We start from the raw sequence: 18,174 nt of genomic DNA on the forward strand, positions 1-18,174 counted from the left end.
CCCCTGGAAATCCTGTTGCTTCTGTACATTGTCTTGATAAACTACAGCTTTGGGTCACTCTTGGATTAACACCTTTTAAAAAGGGCTATTACAGTCTGGAGCTCTGTGGACTTGAAATATTATAAAACGTGCTGTGAAAATACATTTAAAGCCATTTTCCTCTCTGGAATTCAATTAGAGCTGTTCTTTTGGTTTGCAAATCAATATTTTGAAGGGTGATCCATAGCACTTGGGTAAAAGAAAGATTGACCCTCTGAGCTGTTTTTACATTTAAATGGGTACAAGAATGATCTGGGGGGCCCTCCTCCCCAAGTTTGGCTCACAAAGTCTGGAATGGGGCCCAGGCGCCTGGGCTGCAGGTGGTCTCCTGACCACAGTGAAAGTCCCTGCCCAGATTGCTGTAAATGCCACATGAACAGGACACTGTTAAAACCTGGACGGGGCCATCCTGGAGCTCCCTGTTTTCAGGCTTAGAGGAGGCTGTTCTGGGGTGGGGGTATGGAAGGTCCTAATTTTTCTATAGTGACTTTCAGGTAAGAATGTGAACATGGCCACGCTGCAGAAGGGCTGTGGGATTCTGGGAGGCAAGCTCTGGAATTCTCTGTGTAGTAACTTATCTCCAAGTTTGGAGATGATGTACTGGGGGAAACTGAGGGCACAGGCAAAGGGTCCAGATTTCTCAGGCCCTGGGAGGTGGTCAGAGCTGCAGGATTTAAACGTGAAGCCCTGAAAAGTCCAGGAGGAAAGTGCTTATGTGTATTTTATGACTCATTAATGACATGGTATTCCTGGACCAGTGTCCTTCCAGGCAACACTGGAGGGTGCAGCCTTCTAGAATTCCAGAGCTGCACAGGAAGTCCCAGGGGCAGCGAGCCCCCTCTGCAAAGTAAGTTTATTCCCTGGAAATGGGGTGCTGGTCACAGAAACACAGGGCCACCTGGGGCAATCCCGGATGCCAGGCTGAGCGGGCATGCTTCACCCAGATCTGGCTGTCAGACGGGACACCAGACCGCACTGGTCCAGGGAGTCATGGTCAGCCTGGACCAGTGGTCAGTCACCTCAATTTATTCAGTTACTTGGCAACAACTTAACTATGGACACTGGAGGGCAGAGGGGATCAGATATTGGGAAATGCGTGTGTCTCCAATGGCACAGACTCTCCCAATTCTGACCAAATTCCCTCTGCAGTGCTCGTGTGAGACCTGCTGTAGAAAAGCCGGCAGATGCTCCAGGCTCCGATGGGGCCCTGGCGGAGCTGCGGTCAGCAGTGTGTCTGCCGTGGTCACTGGCTCTGGATGTGTGGATCACGTCTCTCCTTCAAGCTTCTTCCATGTGGATTGGCAGGCACAGAATTTCAGTGCTGTGATCATCCTTTAAAAACAAAACCTTGTGTGTACCTTCAGTTGGCTGTTGGTGAACATTCTCTACCCTTGACCTCGCTCTGGCTACATCTGAGTCGCAAACTGCCAGACACAAGAAACCAAGCCTGGGGCTTGGGAGGAAGTATCATCGAGTAATCTCTAAGAGTCCTTAGTCTGAATGTCCAGTCATTAATCACAACCAGAGCTGCGAGAGCTGCTTCAAGTGACAACATCCTGGGAACGTGGAAACTCAGAAAATGCTTTCTCGGTGAATAACTACTTCTGTTGAGGATGGGTTTCAGCAGTAGGTTCCCTCCCTCCTCTCATACAGTAAAAATGAAAACTGCTGCTCCAGCTCTTGGGGGCCAGTGAGGGCAGGGGTGAACCCAACAGGGAGCTGGCTGTGGGGAGACTGGCAGGGGCGAGGCCACGGGTGGAGGAAGGCTGGCGTCTCAGACTGTCGATGGAAAAACAATTCTGAGAACTACAGCAAAAGGAAGATTTCATTTTAAATGTGTTGAAAAAATTACCATTTGGCTGAGATTCTGCACCAGGCTGCTTTGCTCGCAGCCACGCACAACCCCGTGAGCTGGGCTTTGGCGTCGGAAAAGCCGCGGCCACCGTGGATGGGCCGCGGGCACACTGTCCAGTTCCCACTGGGTTTCTGACATTCCTACACAGGGTTTTGTCGAGGGGCTGCAGCTGCCTCTCCCTCTGTGGTGCTGGCGGGGCCAGGGCCTCGGCAGCTGTGGATTTTGGCTGCCCCCTGCCTAGCCCGCTAAATACCTCTCTGCGGAATCCGTCCCCAGCTGGGTCTTCTCCTGGACCGTCCTGTGCCAGCCCCAGTGGAGTCAAACGGTTTGTAGGGAGCCCCAAAACATTTTATCCCGATGTCTGTGCTAATTGGAGAAAACCATGAACCCTACCAGGGTCTCTAGATTTTTTTTTAATGTAAGAGTACTTGGCAATGGGTAAATCCCTCCCCTCCCTTGAAAACGACTTCATTTCCAGAGAAGCTATTGCTTTCTGGGAATTCTGAGATCTGAAAGGCCCGTGCACAGATCTGGCAAGGAGGCCGTTACCGTGGCGGTTTGCTACGTGTCTCCCACAGACTGGCCTGGTGGTTCAGCAGACTTAAACCATTTGCATTTTCGTTAATGGCTTTGGATCTGGGGCAAGTTTCTGTCATGGGGATTTGCTCCAAATGCCATTTCCTCCATCTGACATGCTGCAAAGGCTCAGGCTGTGTGTACCCTCAGCCCCTGCTCAGGCTGGCATCTGCCTCTGTGTTAAGGTCTTATGCCAGGGGTGAGGGCACAGTGTCGGGGGTCCCTCCTACTGTGGGGAACCTGCACTATCAGGTTCTTTGTCCTGAAGCTGGTGATGTCCCAGGCAGACCGCTGGGGGTCGGCATGGATGGCCTGAGTGTGGCCAGATGGGGGGACCATCTCTGCACAGTCTGGGTCCTTCCACCCCGCCCTTGGATCAGGCAGGTGGGCCAGAGTGGCTGTGTGCAGAGCATGGGCTCCATTCACACTGGGGGAATCCCCTGGTGTCCCTCCCACTTCGTGGGGCACCGGTGGAGGCAGGGCCCCACACTGGGCACCTGCCCCAGCTGCCCCACTTCTGTGTGCCCTGGGAGGCTGTTCTAGAGGGTCCCTGAGGCTTCTCCCAGTGCAAACATCTCAGATCGGTAAGGCCACCTGTGTTTTGAAAGAAAAGAATGAATGGGGAAAGAAGGTAGTGTTTACCCTGGAGGTTTTCCACAATGTGTAGAAAGATGCGTCCTCCCTCACTGGACGAGGTTGACCTTTGTTTTTCTGGGGTGTGAGTAGCACAGGATGCAGGTCACAGCCACTGTCCACAAGGTCTCCGCCCAGATGCCAAAGAGCCAGAGGCTGTGGGTGCACAAGAGGTTCTGGAGGCTCCACGCCCACCATCCAGGAGCCAACAAGGTCAGCTTTGCCCTGTGTCCTCACGTCCCCTCTGTGTACATGTGGTGGGGAGAGATGGACATCGCTGGTGTCCCCTCCTGTTCTTGTGAAGACACTGTCCTATGGGATCAGGGCCGCCCTCGTGGCCTCATTTAAACCTTAATCCCTGCCTTAAAGGGGCTGCCTTTCACCACTGACACGTGGGGGCCTCCACAAATGACCCCGAGGGACTCAGTCCGCCTACAGCTGGTAAGAGTTTGCATTTCCAGGTTCCCTGACTCCCTGGGGAGTCTCCATCATGGCACATGATGGCCCTGTGCCCAGGCTTCCGGCTGGCCCAAATGTCCTTACAAAATGTCTCGGTTTCAACTCTGCCCTGCCCACATGCTTGGGAAGACTGAAACTGGTGTGTTCTTGTCTGTGGAAGGAGAGATGATTTGGCAGGAACCAAGACATTCTACTCTACGGGTGTGACATCAGAGGGCCTTCTTAAAGGCGTAAAGAGCAGAGCTCAGGGAAGTGGCATCTCTTTTTGGGGCTCCCTCTCCTGCCCCGTTGCCTTCCCACGTGGTGGTGCAGATGCTGGAGACAGGAACACCTGTACACGTGGGCCATACCACTGTTCCAACCTCACGCCCTCACCCGTGTTAATAAATATAGTGCCCCAGTTCTTTTGAATGGCTGCATTGCACCCCATGGTGAGGATCAGACACAATGAATTAAGGATTTCCTAGGATGCTGGTTCTGAGTTTGCTGTCTCAGACGATGCTGTGTCCAGGCCTCTGCACCCCCATGTCTCTGGGACCGTGATCGCTGTGTCCAAACCCCTGTGTGCTTGAATGTCGCTGTGCAAACGTAGGAGCCACCATTAGGTAGACAGTGTCATGAGCCACATCCCAGCTGTACTCTGCTGAGAGAGGACGGAAGTGTGCTGTCAGGGCCACCTGTCCCAGCCCCAGGGCCAAGATGTGTGTGCCCAGGTAGGGGCCTGGAACTGCCTGGCTGCAGTGACAACTCCTGAGCTTCCCCGAGTGATTCACTCACGGACAGGTGCGTCCCTGCAGAGAGAAGCAGAGGACAGGCCTGCGGGAAGGACGGGCCTCAGGGTGCCTGCCTCCTCTGCTGCCTGGTCCCTGGGAAGCTGATGAAAAGCCTGCCACCAATTCCTGAGTGATTGTTCAGGTGTTTCAGAGCCTGACTCCCACTTCGCTTCTGCCAGGAAATAGGAAGCACAACCAACAGTCACAGCTGCTTCCCCGTCACCAAGTCTCTGTGTTTTCTCAGCCTTGCAGTTGTCTGACCCAACACCTTCTCAGCAGCGTCGGGCTCCGAGAGGGTTGGCTTCCCCTGCCCTTGCTTGCCAGAGCTGGTTGGGTCATCGCCATAGTTCTGTGCGGCTGACCTGTGTTTTGTCTGCCGGTCACGTTCCTGTCCCTAGGACAGGTCTGCCTGCCGAATGAACCAGTGACTCCGCAGGTGGATGAGTGAGCGCTGCCACCGGGTCTTCTGTCACACCTGTTCCTCACCACAGTGGCCACTTGCCCCACAGCCCAGGACCAGCTGGCGAGAGCTCTCAAGGCAGTTTGACGTGCACTCAGCCATGGATGCGGCACCTGTGAATCTGGTCCCAGTGCAGCTTCTCACCTGAGATTCCCCATCACTCACAGGACCCACGGACACCACCTGCTTGCTGCCTGCAAACCTGTTCCCTGTGGCAGAAGCCAGGTCATCGGAGAGGAGATAGGAGCTGAGGAAACCAGCTGGGAAGGTGGAAGTTCAGGGGACACAGCTGTGAGCATCAACACAGGGCCTGAGTTCAAGTCCTGCACGGCTGTTTGTGGGATGAGGCCCTTGCATCCCATGCCGAGCCTCCACTGGTTATAACAGCTTTTTTGAGACATAAATTTCGTACCCTGCAATTCACCTATTTGCACAAGTTTGTGACAATTAGTTACATGCAGAGAGTTGTGTAGCCATCACCACAATCCATTCTGGAACATATTCATCACCCTGAGAAGCTCTGTATCTGCTGAGCAGTCTCAGCACCCCCGCCTTCACACCCAGGAGGTCCCCTCCTGTCTCCGTGGATTTCACTGTCACGGACATTTTGGATACATGTACCACACAACGCGTGGACTTTATGACAGCTTCTGTCACTCAGCATGATGTTTTCAAGGTGCTTTGTGTCATAGCAGGCTTAAGGGCTTCACTCTGCTTTGTGGCAGGAGGACAGCCTGCCGGGGAGACAGACCATGGTTTGTTGATTTGGTGGTTTCCAGTTTTTAGCTATTATGAATAACGCTGCTACAAACATCGGTGCACACCTTTTGTTTGGGCGTGTTTTCGATTCTCTTGTGTATGTCCTGGTGAGCGAATTGCTGGGTCACAGGGTGACTTACCATTCAAGGAGCCATCAGACTATTTCCACAGCTGCGCCCCTCGGCACTCCTGCCAACCACGCAGGAGGGTTCCGTTTCTCCACATCTTTGACGACCTTCATTGTCTGCATTTTGCTTACAGCCATCCCAGTGGTATGAGGTGCTGTCTCCTGGTGGGTTTTTTTGTTTGTTGGGTTTTTTTTGAGACAGAGCCTCACTATGTCACCCTGGGTAGAGTGCTGTGATGTCACAGCTCACAGCAACCTCAAATCAAACTCTTGGGCTTACGCGAGTCTCTTGCCTCACCATCCCAAGTAGCTGGGACTATAGGTGCCCACCACCACGCCCGGCTATTTTTTTGTTGTTGTTGTAATTGTCATTGTTGTTTAGCAGGTCCAGGCTGGGTTTGAACCTGCGAGCCCCAGTGTATGTGGCTGGCGCCCTAACCACTGAGCTAGGGGCGCCAAGCCTCCTGATGGTTTTGATTTGCATTTCCGGCATAGCTAATGATGCTAAGCTGCTTTTCACATTCTTAGTGGCCATTTGTGTGTCTTCTTTGGTGAAATGTCTATTTAGATATTTTGCCCCTTAGGTTGTCTTTATTACTGGGTTGCAGGAATTCTTCATGTATTCTAGACCTAAGTTAACGGTCAGAAAGACGAATGGCAAGTATTTTCTTCCATGGGATGTGTCTTCTTTTGGAGAGAGAATCTTTCTTGCTCTGTCGCTCTGGATAGAGTGCCTTGGTGTCATCACAGCTCACAGCAGCCTCAAACTCCTGGGCTCACGTGATCCTCCTGCCTGAGCCTCCCAAGTAGCTGGGTCTACAGGCACCTGCCACAATACCTGGCTAGTTTTTCTATTTTTAGTAGAGATGGGGCCTCACTTTTGATCCGACTGCTCTAAAAACTTCTAAGCTCCAGTGATCCTCCTGCCTCAGCCTCCCAGAGTTCTTAAATTATAGGTGTGAGCCACCATGTCCCACTCTTTTCACTTTTTGATTGTGTCCTTGGCACAAGAGTTTTAATTTTGGTATAATTTGTCTATTTTTATATCATATAAAATAAAAACCATTGCCTAATCCCAGGTCACAGAGGTTTACACCTTTTTTTTCTGATATGGCTTCTGTAGTTCACCATACAGATGAATGATTCTGCATTCACCCTTAATCTATTCTGAGTTCATCTTGTGGGTGGTGTGAGGTAGGGATTCAGCTCATTCTCCCGTGTGTGGATACCCCACTGTTCCAGCACTATTTATTGAAGACGACCCTTTCTGCATCTAATGGTCTTGGCACGTTTGTTGGGAATCAATTGATCCAACATATGAGAGGTCGAAGCATGAGATTTTCATCTTGAAAATCAGGATAAAAGTTAATACATGCATTGCATTGATATTACAAGGGTTAGTAACTCAGAGCAGGAGCCTCTTAGGCATGGGCTGGCACACAGTGGACACTCGGTGTGTTGGGTGATAACAGAAGTGAGGTGGGGGACCCTGGGCATCCTCTCCTGGAAGAGCGTGCAACGCTGCTGAGGCACAAGCTGGGAGGGGGCGGGGACAGCGGGGCCTGGACTGGGGCATGTGGGCAGCTGCCTGACTTCTCCCAGTGATGTCTCATCGCCATGCCAACAGCCTGGCCCGCGAACAGCCAACCTGGCCGGGGGGATGGAAATAATTACTCTGCCTCTTCATGAAGATGGATGATGATCTCAGGTGAGGGATAGGGATTTGGAACGAAATGTCCTTGGTAACAAAGCCTGGAGGAAACACAGCCCCAAACAGTTGTTTCTAGAGAGGCCACTTTGCCCCGGGGTTTCTCATTGGCTCCAGGTGCCCGTGGAGCCGCCGTGAGGGCATGCCTCCTCCTGGATGGAGGCTCACGGCCGCTCTCGAGTGTTAGGGACCTGCTGTATCCACACAGTGCCAGGCACTCCAGGAGCATGATCTTGGGCATAGTCCTCATTGTCACATTCGCCCACATCTGCTCTCCTCTCCGAGTCCTGGGGGATAGGCCACAGCTCTGTTGCTCTGGGCCCATGTAGTGCACAGAGCCGCTTGAGTGTTCTTGGACAGGACTGAACAGGTGGACACAGAGGAGCTGGTATGGGTGGCCTGGGGAGGGGGTTGGAAGGAACGGCTTCTCCCCATGTCCTGGCGTCCCATTCTGCTTCTCAAAGGGAAAACAACAGTTGTTCCTCTTTTTCTAACTTTTTTGTTTTCTTTAGAAATAGAGCTGCATTTCATCAAAACCTCTAAATATTTACCCTAGCATTCTTCCTATAATTTAAAATCATTTGCCATATTCTAGGGGATGTTTTGTGCTTCCTGTTGTGCAATGGCAGTTTTTGTCTGCACAGATGCTCAGGCCAGCGCTCCTGGGGGCAAGGCTGTCTGTCTCACGAAGCAGAGATGTCCTCCCAGGGACAGCAGGGTCAAGGCTGTGACTTGACAGCCCAGGCCCAGTGGTGAGTCTCACACAGCAGGTGCCTCTTCCCACCTTAGGGGCCGTCTGAGGGAGGCAGCTGCATTTAGGCCCCAAGGCTGCCTGGGTGACCCTGGATAGCTTGTTTTCCCTCTTTTGACACCATTTCCTTAAGTGTGAATTCTGTTGGTGTCCCCAGGTCCCAAATCAATAATTTACCTGTTTATCACCCCGTCGTGCTGACCCCTGTCCATGGAAAGGGGCTCCTGTCTCATTTCTTCTTAATCCTGCAACTGTGTCCAGGATGGAGACTCAGTGTGGTGTTAACTAGCCATCTCCTCCACTTGCTCATCTCCCTTTTAAGCAAAGAGTCAGCAAACATCAGGCCTAGAGACTTTGGTGGCAAGAGAATCTTGCTAGACTCTAGTAAGTCTTTTAATGAATCTGTTTTTAAGGTCACCTTCCATTTACGGCAAGTGATGCTGGTTTTCTCTGTAGGTCGGGCATTTGTCCTAGACTTTCTGTTTTTTAATGCGATATCTCTGTTCTTCATTGCGTTGACATGTGCTGGGAGCCCTTGGCTTACACACTCTGACTTTGAGCTTCAGGCTTTGTTGTGCCCTTTTCTAAGTGATCACGGAGCATGTGGGCAGTGAACAGAGGGCTCGTGAGGCCTGGGAGATAGTCGGTCACCTCGTGTCCCTTCCTCAGCTTTTCCAGACCAACATGAGTCAAGTCTTCCTCTTGGGGCATTAGGCACAGCGGCACCGAAGCAAGGGCTGGAAACAGCCATGTCTCCTGCCACAGCTGGTGGGAGAGGCCTGGGGCCTGCTGCCCTGCCGGCCTGTGGTCCATAAACATCGTGCCATTTTTCACCCAGTCAGCTACAGAGAGCACAGGGCCACCAACAGGCAGGAGCACCAAGAAGCTCAGGAAATAAAAAAGTATTTGTTCATTCAGTCAAAAAGTTCAACATTGAAGGTACAGTGATTTATCTGTGTAAGGGTAACACAAATACAAATTTTGATGGAGCACAACAGCACAGTAAAAATGTCATTTTCACTAAATCAAGACAATCCATGAGGCAGGAATGTGCGCAGAGTGGGTGATGTTCCCAGCAGGCGATGATGGCACCATGGCACTGCTACCCAATCTGAGTAGCAGCTGAGGCTGTCAAAATGTACAACTGCAAAGAGACTGACTAAAACACAGTTTGAGGGATAAACCAGCGGGGAACAGAAACGCAGACTCAAACGTCACCACGGCAGTCTCTGTTGCCACCGGTTAGGGTGTGGAAATTCTATAAAGGAGCCCTCTAAGACAGGGTTGCATTTTATACAAACTTCACTAGAAACCTACTTATTCAAGGAAGGTCGTGCCAGAAAACTTCAGTATGAGAAGCTTTCACAAAGGGCAATTATTGCCAAAAAAATCATGAAGAAAAATGGTGAAATGTTTCCCTGCAAAAGCAGGGGATGAGTGGAGCCCTTCAGATGACAGAAGCCGATGGGCTGACTTTGTGGGACTTCATGTGCGATGTTACGGTTTCACTGAGGAATGTCCTGGATTGAGCAAGAATCTTCTGATGAGGTCCATATTTTTTAATTGGATATATTTATATTCTGTGCTCAAATGGAATGTTGTTGAGACAGCCTGAGATTTCGAAGCATTTAAATTTAGTGAACCATTCAAAAGAATCATAACCTTACCAGACGAATTTCGGCTTGCAAAGTATTTGTTGATGAAAAGTTCTCTGGGTGGAGACGAAGGTAGCACCTTGCAAGTAGCCAGGCCGAGATGGCCTCCTATCTCCACAGGAACAAGAGAGAGCAGAGAAAATCCTCAGTTGAGCGGAACTGGCCCTGCACAGCCGTGGGGACCTCTCATGAAATACTATGCTTTACAGAGCAGAGGCATCGACGGCACCAACATTTTTGAATTTTTTAGCAATAAAATATAATGTTGAGGAAAATTGGGGGATATTTTATGAAAAAATAGAATATATGATGACAAAAAAATTCTTCAAAAAAAAAAAAAGAAAAAGCCAGTGACCTAATGTTTAGAGCCAGATACACTGGAAAAACAAAGTTTGTAAATATGGAGCAAAAATGACTACTTGCTTTTTAAAAGTCTAGAGAGTCAATACAAGGAAGTTGTTTACAAGTTTACTTTAATATACAGATGGATGCTTTAATTTTTGAAATTGTTTTTAGTGAGTTATAAATAGAACTATTTTGTAGGCCCACAAGTAGGAAATAAATAAAAATGTCAGACACTGAATAGGTATTTCCAAAAAAATACATGTCTTAGCAATCGCCCTTAGGGGTCCTTGGCTCTCCCAGAGTCCGAGTTTGCTGGACATGTCTGCTGTGGCCCTGACGCCCCGCGGTGGCACATCCATCTGGGGTACAGACACTGTTTATTTATCCTTTCTGCCCCTTAAGGGTACAAATAGTATCTTAATCATTTTTATATAATTATTTCACTCAATTCAGCTATTCAAAAAAAATACTCAGTGCCTACTCTAGGTCAAGCATCATAAGTCTATAAAACCAGCAGGAAGTGTTTGTGTGGGTCACGTTCAGGGTGCTGGGCAGTTCCGCTGAGGTCCTGCCCACCTGGGGCACCTCTGGGGTGGGGGGAAGCCCCCAGCCCTTGGTGGCCGTGATGTGTCTTGCAGCCCTCGGGGTGTCGGGGCTCACAGAGGCCATCGCAGGGGGTGTTGCTGCTGGGGACTGTCCCCGGCCCCCACCATTTCGGGAGGACCCACTCGGGGCTTGACCTCCTGCAGGCCCAGGAGTTGGGGTTCAGCTGTCCGTGGAGACACTCAGCCTCAGCTTCCTGGTCCCAGCACGCTAGCATTTTGTTTTTCCCAATTTTTTAATGGAGGTAAAATATGTACAACACTGGACACAAGTGCATGGACGGGGAGATCGGCACATTCCCGGAGGTGCACAGCCATTGCCTCTAGGGTCTCCAGCGCATTCTCATCTCCCTAAACCCAGCCTGTGCCTCTGGACTAATACTCGCTTCCGGGCCCCACACAAGCGCCCCCCAGACCCCGCACCCCATCCCGTGCACCACACAAGCGCCCCCCCAGCCCAACCACACCCCCAGCCCCACCTGCACCACCACCATCCCTTGAGTCCGTGGACTCTGGGCCCTCTGAGAAATCCCCCAGCATCTGTCCTGTGACCGCCTCGCTCAACTGCACCACGTCCTTGAGGTTCATCCACATGGCGGCAGGTGTTGGGGTCTCCTTCCTTTTTAGGGCTGAATGATGATTTTGAACTTGTTGCCCCTCACACAGCCCTGGGAGTGGTGCGGTCATTGCTGATTTTTAGCCAAAGGCCCCGTGGCTGAGTCAGGTGTCAGCACAGGGCCGAGCCTGCATCTGCCTCTTCTCCAGCATCTTGTCATAAAAAGTTCAGACATGCAGCAAAGTCAAAACTGTCTTGCTGTGGATGCCCCACGGCTGCGCCTGGACGCCCCACAGACACAGAGCTGCGCATATGACCACCTTGGTCCACCTGCTCCGCCCACCGGCGCCTCTTGGACATCCAGAGAATGCCCATAGCCGTCAGCACTGTTCGCCCTAAACTCTCTGCTATGAGCTGCGTAACTAGAGTTCAATGTTTGTGGTGTTTTTATATAAACACCCAGGCACCAAGACACACAAGCCTCACGCGTGGCACTCTCTGGCATCAGCACACGCAAACACCTGTCGGGCGTGGGTCTGTCTCTACTCCTAAGGCAGCCGCTATCCTTGTTTCTTCTCATCAAAGATTAGTTTGTCAGTTCCAGAACTTCATGTAAATCAGTCTGTGTTTTAAACCCCAGTCAATCCCCCAGCGAGGAGCTCTCCAAAGCCAAGGCCCAGCGGCTGGTGGAGCTCCCTTATCACAGTGTCAGGGTCGCCGGGCGTGCAGAGTACTCGTAAGTAGACAGAAGTATACATCTCATTCACCACACAGGTAACACTGAACGTACAGAGCTGTGTCTATGCAGGATCTGAGGAAGTGCCTCCTGCAATTAAGGGGAGCAAGTCCAAAAATCTGTGGGCATACAGGCTGGAGACATGGGTGGTGGTTGCTGTGCCCCAGGGTAGAATTACCCAGAATTTTCTGGACACCTCGGCTTCTGTCCTCAAGGCCTGTAGCCCACTGGATGGCCCCACAGGGACAACCACCTTTACTCAAGCCAGCTGGTGGAGGAAATTAACCACAGCCACCAAACACCTCCAGGGCCTGGTCCAGACTGGTGTTTGACCAGATAGCCGGCCCACGGCTGAGCTCACACGTGAAATTAACCCCAAATCTGTTGGGTGCTTCCAAGTTGAGATCCCACCTTGGGCCTGGTGAAGCATGTGGGAAGGCAGCTTCTGGGGAGGGGGCAGACCCCAGACCCTCCGGAAGGAGGTCCTTGTTCCAGCTTGGAGTGATGACCCAATGTTAGGAGGCTGGGGGTGTGGAGGGCATTGCCTGGCACAGTCCCCCCCCACCCCCAAGACGCTCTTGGACAGAAGAGGCCCTTGCACCCCTCCCTGGGCGGCTGCCTATGAACAGTGACGGTCTGATGAATTTTTAATAAGAACAGCGTTTGCTTTGAGGAGGAGGAATTCAGCAGTGTTTTCACGCCTGAAACGACATGCCCCTCCCAGAGCGCAGAGTCTGGCCCAGCCCGCCGCGCATCCGTGGACCCCCCCCTTATTGTGAAGCCCGCGTGTGTTTCAGGGAAATGTAAGCCATGTGTCGCTGGCTCATTTGCACTTTACTCATCAAAACACAGTTTTGTAAGAGCTAATTGGCGCCGGGGTAGCCTTTCAAATCTTTTTTATAAGTCTCTTACCAACCCTCTAGCTCCAAGCCAAGTGTTAACAGAATCTCAACTTCAAAAGACACAAGTCTGCTCCAAAATTCAGACTTCTGAGTGGGCACTGCTCTTGGCTGGGCACACCCTGCTGAATTTAGGCGGAGACGTGCTGGCCAGTTGAGAAAGATGCTGCAATCCAGGCGGAGTTTTTAACTGTTTCTCTCCCCTCACAGTTTTAGGCTGACCACAGGCCTTGCACGAGGAAACCCCTGGTGCTCCCTGTCACCTGTCCTGGGGGCCAGGGGTAGCAGGCCAAGTAACTTCCTGCTAACAGCTCCTCTTCTCTTACCACAGAATGAGGGCTGGAGCCGTCAGTCCCTGTGTCCCTTTTCTTCTGCGGAATTTGTTTGTGTACCACCCATTCATTCATTCATCTCGAGCAGGATGTGTCTCAGTGAACAGCAAGGGACTGGGTGGAGCCATCCATGGAGCAGATGGACCCCGAGGGCCAGGGGGTTGTGGGTGGATGGGCAGCTAAGGGTCTGGTCACAGTGATGAGGAGCAGGATGGTGCAGAGGTGTGGGGGGTCAGGGGAGACATTCAGGCTCTGGAAAGAATGTGCAGGGTCTTAAGAAGCCCAGGGCTGCAGGGGTGCGAGTGACACTCATCTCAGAGGCCACCTGTGATGCCACAGAGAGGAGTTTGCCTCCACTGGGCATGATGAGAAGACCTTGGCTCGCTATGGCAGGAAGGGAAGAGACATGGTTGAGCTCGGGTTTATTGGACCATGAGCTATGTCTGTAAAATTCAGCCAGTTAATCACTCTGTTCTTAGAGTTTTGAGAAGCATATGCGGTTTTATAACCAACATCAAAATCAAGACACAGGGGGAGCCCTGTCATCTCCTCCAAGTTTCCTGGTGCCTTTGTGGTCAGTCCCTCCCCTGTACCCTCCGATCCTGTCACTGGGAATCAGTGTCACCTGCTCCAGAGTGACATTGAAATGAGATCACCTAGGGTGCGACAGTCCAGGTTGTGCGTGCCACCACCGACTTCTCTTTGATTCCTGAGAGCGAGCGCTCCTTGTGGAAGGATGTTAGGACTGAGTCCAGTTCTAGGCGGTTGGGCCCAGGGCTGCTGTGAGCCTCTGCCCTCTGTGTGCCGTGCCAGCCCTAGGGGGTAGGCACATGGGCTTCCCTCAGGGGACACTGCCCAACCCTCTGCCATGTTGGGGCACCACCGTCCCAGCGCAGCGCACACCAGCCACCACCTGTGGTGACAACCCTCCTGGGGTCTCCCTGGTGCCTCCTTGTCACCTCGAGTCACACGTCCCGGAGGACCCATAGTGTTGCTCACCCTCCAGGTGTGTGTAGGACGCACTGATGGCAGGTGTGGTGCCGGGAGCAAAGGCTGGACCTACTCCTGGACTCAGCTGCCTGTGGCCTTGGCCCTACCCTAACTCTCGGCCTTGCTTTCTACAACTGGTTTTCTTTCCAGCTTTATCTAAAGGGTAAATGACAGAAGTTGTGTGTGCTTAACCCGTGCAGGGTGCACTTGGATATAGACTCAGTTGGTGTTCACAGTGCCTTGATCACCACCACCAGTGCGTCCATCTCCTCACACAGCTGCCTCGTGTGTGGTACGAGCATGAGACCTGCTGTCCCCACAGCGCTCAGGTGTGTGACACGGTGCCATTAGCCACAGTCGTCTGTGACTGACAGTCTGATCCTGAGGGATGTGCCCCTCCCTCTGCACGAGCTCCACAGCCTCTTGCTATTCTCTGTGTCCCCTTTTTATCAGCGAGATTGTGGCACTTGTCTCTCTGTGCCACGTCACTCAGCAGGGCGTCCTCTAGGTTCCTCTGAGTTGCCACAGTTGAAGGTCCCTTCTTTCCTGAGTCTGTGTACCATTTTGCTTGAACACATGCCCTGGTAATCCATGTCTGGGCTGGTATGAACACTGCTGTGGTGAATATGGGAGAACAGACAGCGCCGTGGTGCTGGGCTCCCGTCCTCTGCACAGACACGCTGGTGGGGTGTGCTGGGCTCCCGTCCTCTGCACAGACACGTTGGTGGGGTGTGCTGGGCCCCCGTCCTCTGCACAGACACGTTGGTGGGGTGTGCTGGGCCCCCGTCCTCTGCACAGACACGCTGGTGGGGTGTGCTGGGCCCCCGTCCTCTGCACAGACACGCTGGTGGGGTGTGCTGGGCCCCCGTCCTCTGCACAGACACGCTGGTGGGGTGTGCTGGGCCCCCGTCCTCTGCACAGACACGCTGGTGGGGTGTGCTGGGCTCCCGTCCTCTGCACAGACACGCTGGTGGGGTGGCTGCAGGGCCTCCAGGCGACTTCTCCAGGGTTGAGCTGATCTGCTCCCCACCCTCTCCACACCCCTAGCTACTGTTTAGAATGATGATGCTCCTGGGCTGTCGTGGGGCTGAGTCCGAGGCGCAGCTGGGATAGTGCCTCACAGTCCTGTGGCCACCGCAGGACGACTTTCCTAGGAATAGTGTGGCAGGGTCATGTCCTTATGGCTTTCCCCAGGGGCAGGCTTGGGCTGGGGTGGGAGACACCCTGTCCCCACCTCCCGGGTGCAGGCTCCTCAGCTGTGACCCGTGTACCTCCCCTGCCCCTGCAAGGCATCAGAGGGGAAGTGTCAGGTGGAAGTGTCTCCTGGGGTGTCCTTGTCTGCAGACCTGTCCCCTAACCCACTGGAGCAGACAGGCCCAGCCCAGCTTTCTCAGCACAGGTGTTCGTGGCCCAGCCTTGCCCTTGAGTAGTTGCATGTCTGGGCCTGACCTGGGCACAGCTGAAGAGGAGCTGGTGCCGTGGTTGACATCTAGAAGGCAGGGACCCTGCACCTGCAGCTCTTGCCTCCAAGCTTTCTCCTAAGCAGCGGGCCAGGGGGCTTAGCATCGCCCATGCCACATTTTGCCGGTGGATCCAGCACATTCCCTCATTCCTTCCTCCCCCCTCTGCTGCCATCACAGCAGATGAATAACAAGAAGGCGATCAACCACACAGCCACAGCCTCTGCAGGTAGCCGCAAACCTTCACACGCTGTTTCCTGAGGTGAGGGGAGGAGGCTAATTCATAGGGGATGATCTTTGCAGAGAACGGTGAGCATAGCTGCCCACCCCCATTCCCCACCTCCGTGACCACGCTGCCCTGCTTCTCCTATCAGCCCCCTAACCATTGTGGCCCACTCATGTTTCCACGTTCTCAGGCCAAGGTCCTTGCAGTCACCTGGACCCCTCCCACACCATGTTCAGCCCTTCAGCAGCGGGTTACAGGGAGAGACCCAGGCTGCCCTCTACCCCCTGCCCCCTGTCCCCTGCCTCCCGTCCAGCCTGCCCAGCCCCTCCCGCCCTCTGGGTCTCCCTCCCTGGCTCTCCCCAGGCCACCTCCTCTGACACCACCTTGGCTGATCCCTTACCCACTTTTGTCATCACCAACCAACATGTCATGGCAGTGTTTATTTTTATGGTCCGCCCCATCTCTAGGAGACCAATATTTTAGTGACATCATGTCTATAAAAAATATATTTATTTACATTTAAGAAATGGGTTGATTTTAAAGAATTGTGTTAAGTAGAGAACAAGGTAGGCATTGTAGAGATGAGGCAGAAGTCACGAGGGTAGAGCACAAATGGGTGGTGCTGGGAAACCCGAAGTAGCAGCAGTGTCCCACCTGCTCCTCTGCTTAGGGTCACTCTGACACGTAGATGTGATGATGGGCGTGAAGGGCCCACCTGGGAACACCAGAGATATGCGGATGTCTTGGAGACTGTGGCCCTAGGACCACAGCCTGCCCCACTGCCCTTGAAGACCCCTCTTAAAGCAAGAGAGTTGGGGAGGAAGGAGCTACTAAGAGAAGAGGGTTCCCCAGGTGCCAGCTTCCACATTCTCAGCTTCAGACACACACACCTGCAAACAGCAACAGCATTCTTAGCTGCTCCTGCCAGGCACTGTGTCTCCATTGCCTCTAATCAGTAGCTGTCCTAAATACCAGCCTCAGACCAATGCGCACATTTTGTGGTTAAGTCAGCAAGTGGCAAAGAGCTGTGGGCTGCGGATAGGACCCGCAGCTGCCTCAGGAAAGGTGCCCTCTGGGGTTCTCTCCTTCCTGTTCTTTGATGAAATGCTACTGATAGTAGACAGTAATGTATTTTTAGGGTATATATATATATATATTTATTTATTTATTTTTTGCAGTTTTTAGCCTGGGCTGGGTTTGAACCCGCCACCTCCAGCACATGGGGCTGGCACCCTACCCCTTTGAGCCACAGGCACCGCCCTAGGGTTTATATTTAAAATGTGGAAATAAAAAATTATCAAACATTAGTCAAAAAAGCTCTTCTGAAAATTTTATTGATTATTTCGGCATCTGGTTCTAGCCAAAATGGAGTAACAGAAATGGGTCTTATCTACCTGCTATAAATTACCGGAAAACTGGGTGAAATGTACCAAGTGCAGTTTTCAGACACTGGACAACAGATAGAACAAGATGGAGATTCCTGAGAAAAGAGACATGCATGTCCCGTGGCTGCAAGCTCATTGCAGAGGGGTGGGGGTGGGGGTGAAACAGAGGCAGCCGTCATGCTGAGCAGAAGAGAGAGAAGCTGGAGTCCGGGGAGGGCAAATTCTCAAAAGCCAGAGGGTAGAGAACTGGACAGATGAAAGGTGCTGAGACAGGCCCGAGAGGTCCACAGAGAGGCCTCCAGGGTTCTGGCTGAGCCCAGGTCTAAGTGTGTGAAGAAGCTGCTGAAGGCTGGGGAAAGAGTCCCCAGGGACCAGGTAGAACAGCACTTGGAGCTCCAAGGACAGGGCACACTTTGGTTCCCACCAGCTGGGGTGGAAAGGGCATATAATACGCAGGGCAGAATCCTCGGAGGACTATCGTCTGAGTAATGGTGGTAAATTAGCTTTAGCCTAAGGCTGTTCTAGACCCACCCTAACGACATTTGAAAGCAAGCCTCACACGGATCTCACTGATTCCAAATAACTGCACACTAGAATAAAATCCAACACTATTTAAAGGAGTACAACAAAAGCCAGAAATCAACAATGATCACTATTCACAATGTCTGGCACTTAATCAAAAATAACCAGACGTGAAGAAAGTTAAAACTTTCCTCCCACGTGGGCGTGGGAGTCAACCAATCAGAAGTGGTGGATGATGGATTCTACAGACAAGGATGCTCAGAGATTAAAAATGCGTTCCACACATCCCAGAAGGAAATCATGTAAGGAAACACATAAAAAAGTCA

Source organism: Nycticebus coucang, chromosome 2 (assembly GCF_027406575.1).
Source record: "Nycticebus coucang isolate mNycCou1 chromosome 2, mNycCou1.pri, whole genome shotgun sequence".
NCBI lineage: Eukaryota > Metazoa > Chordata > Mammalia > Primates > Lorisidae > Nycticebus > Nycticebus coucang.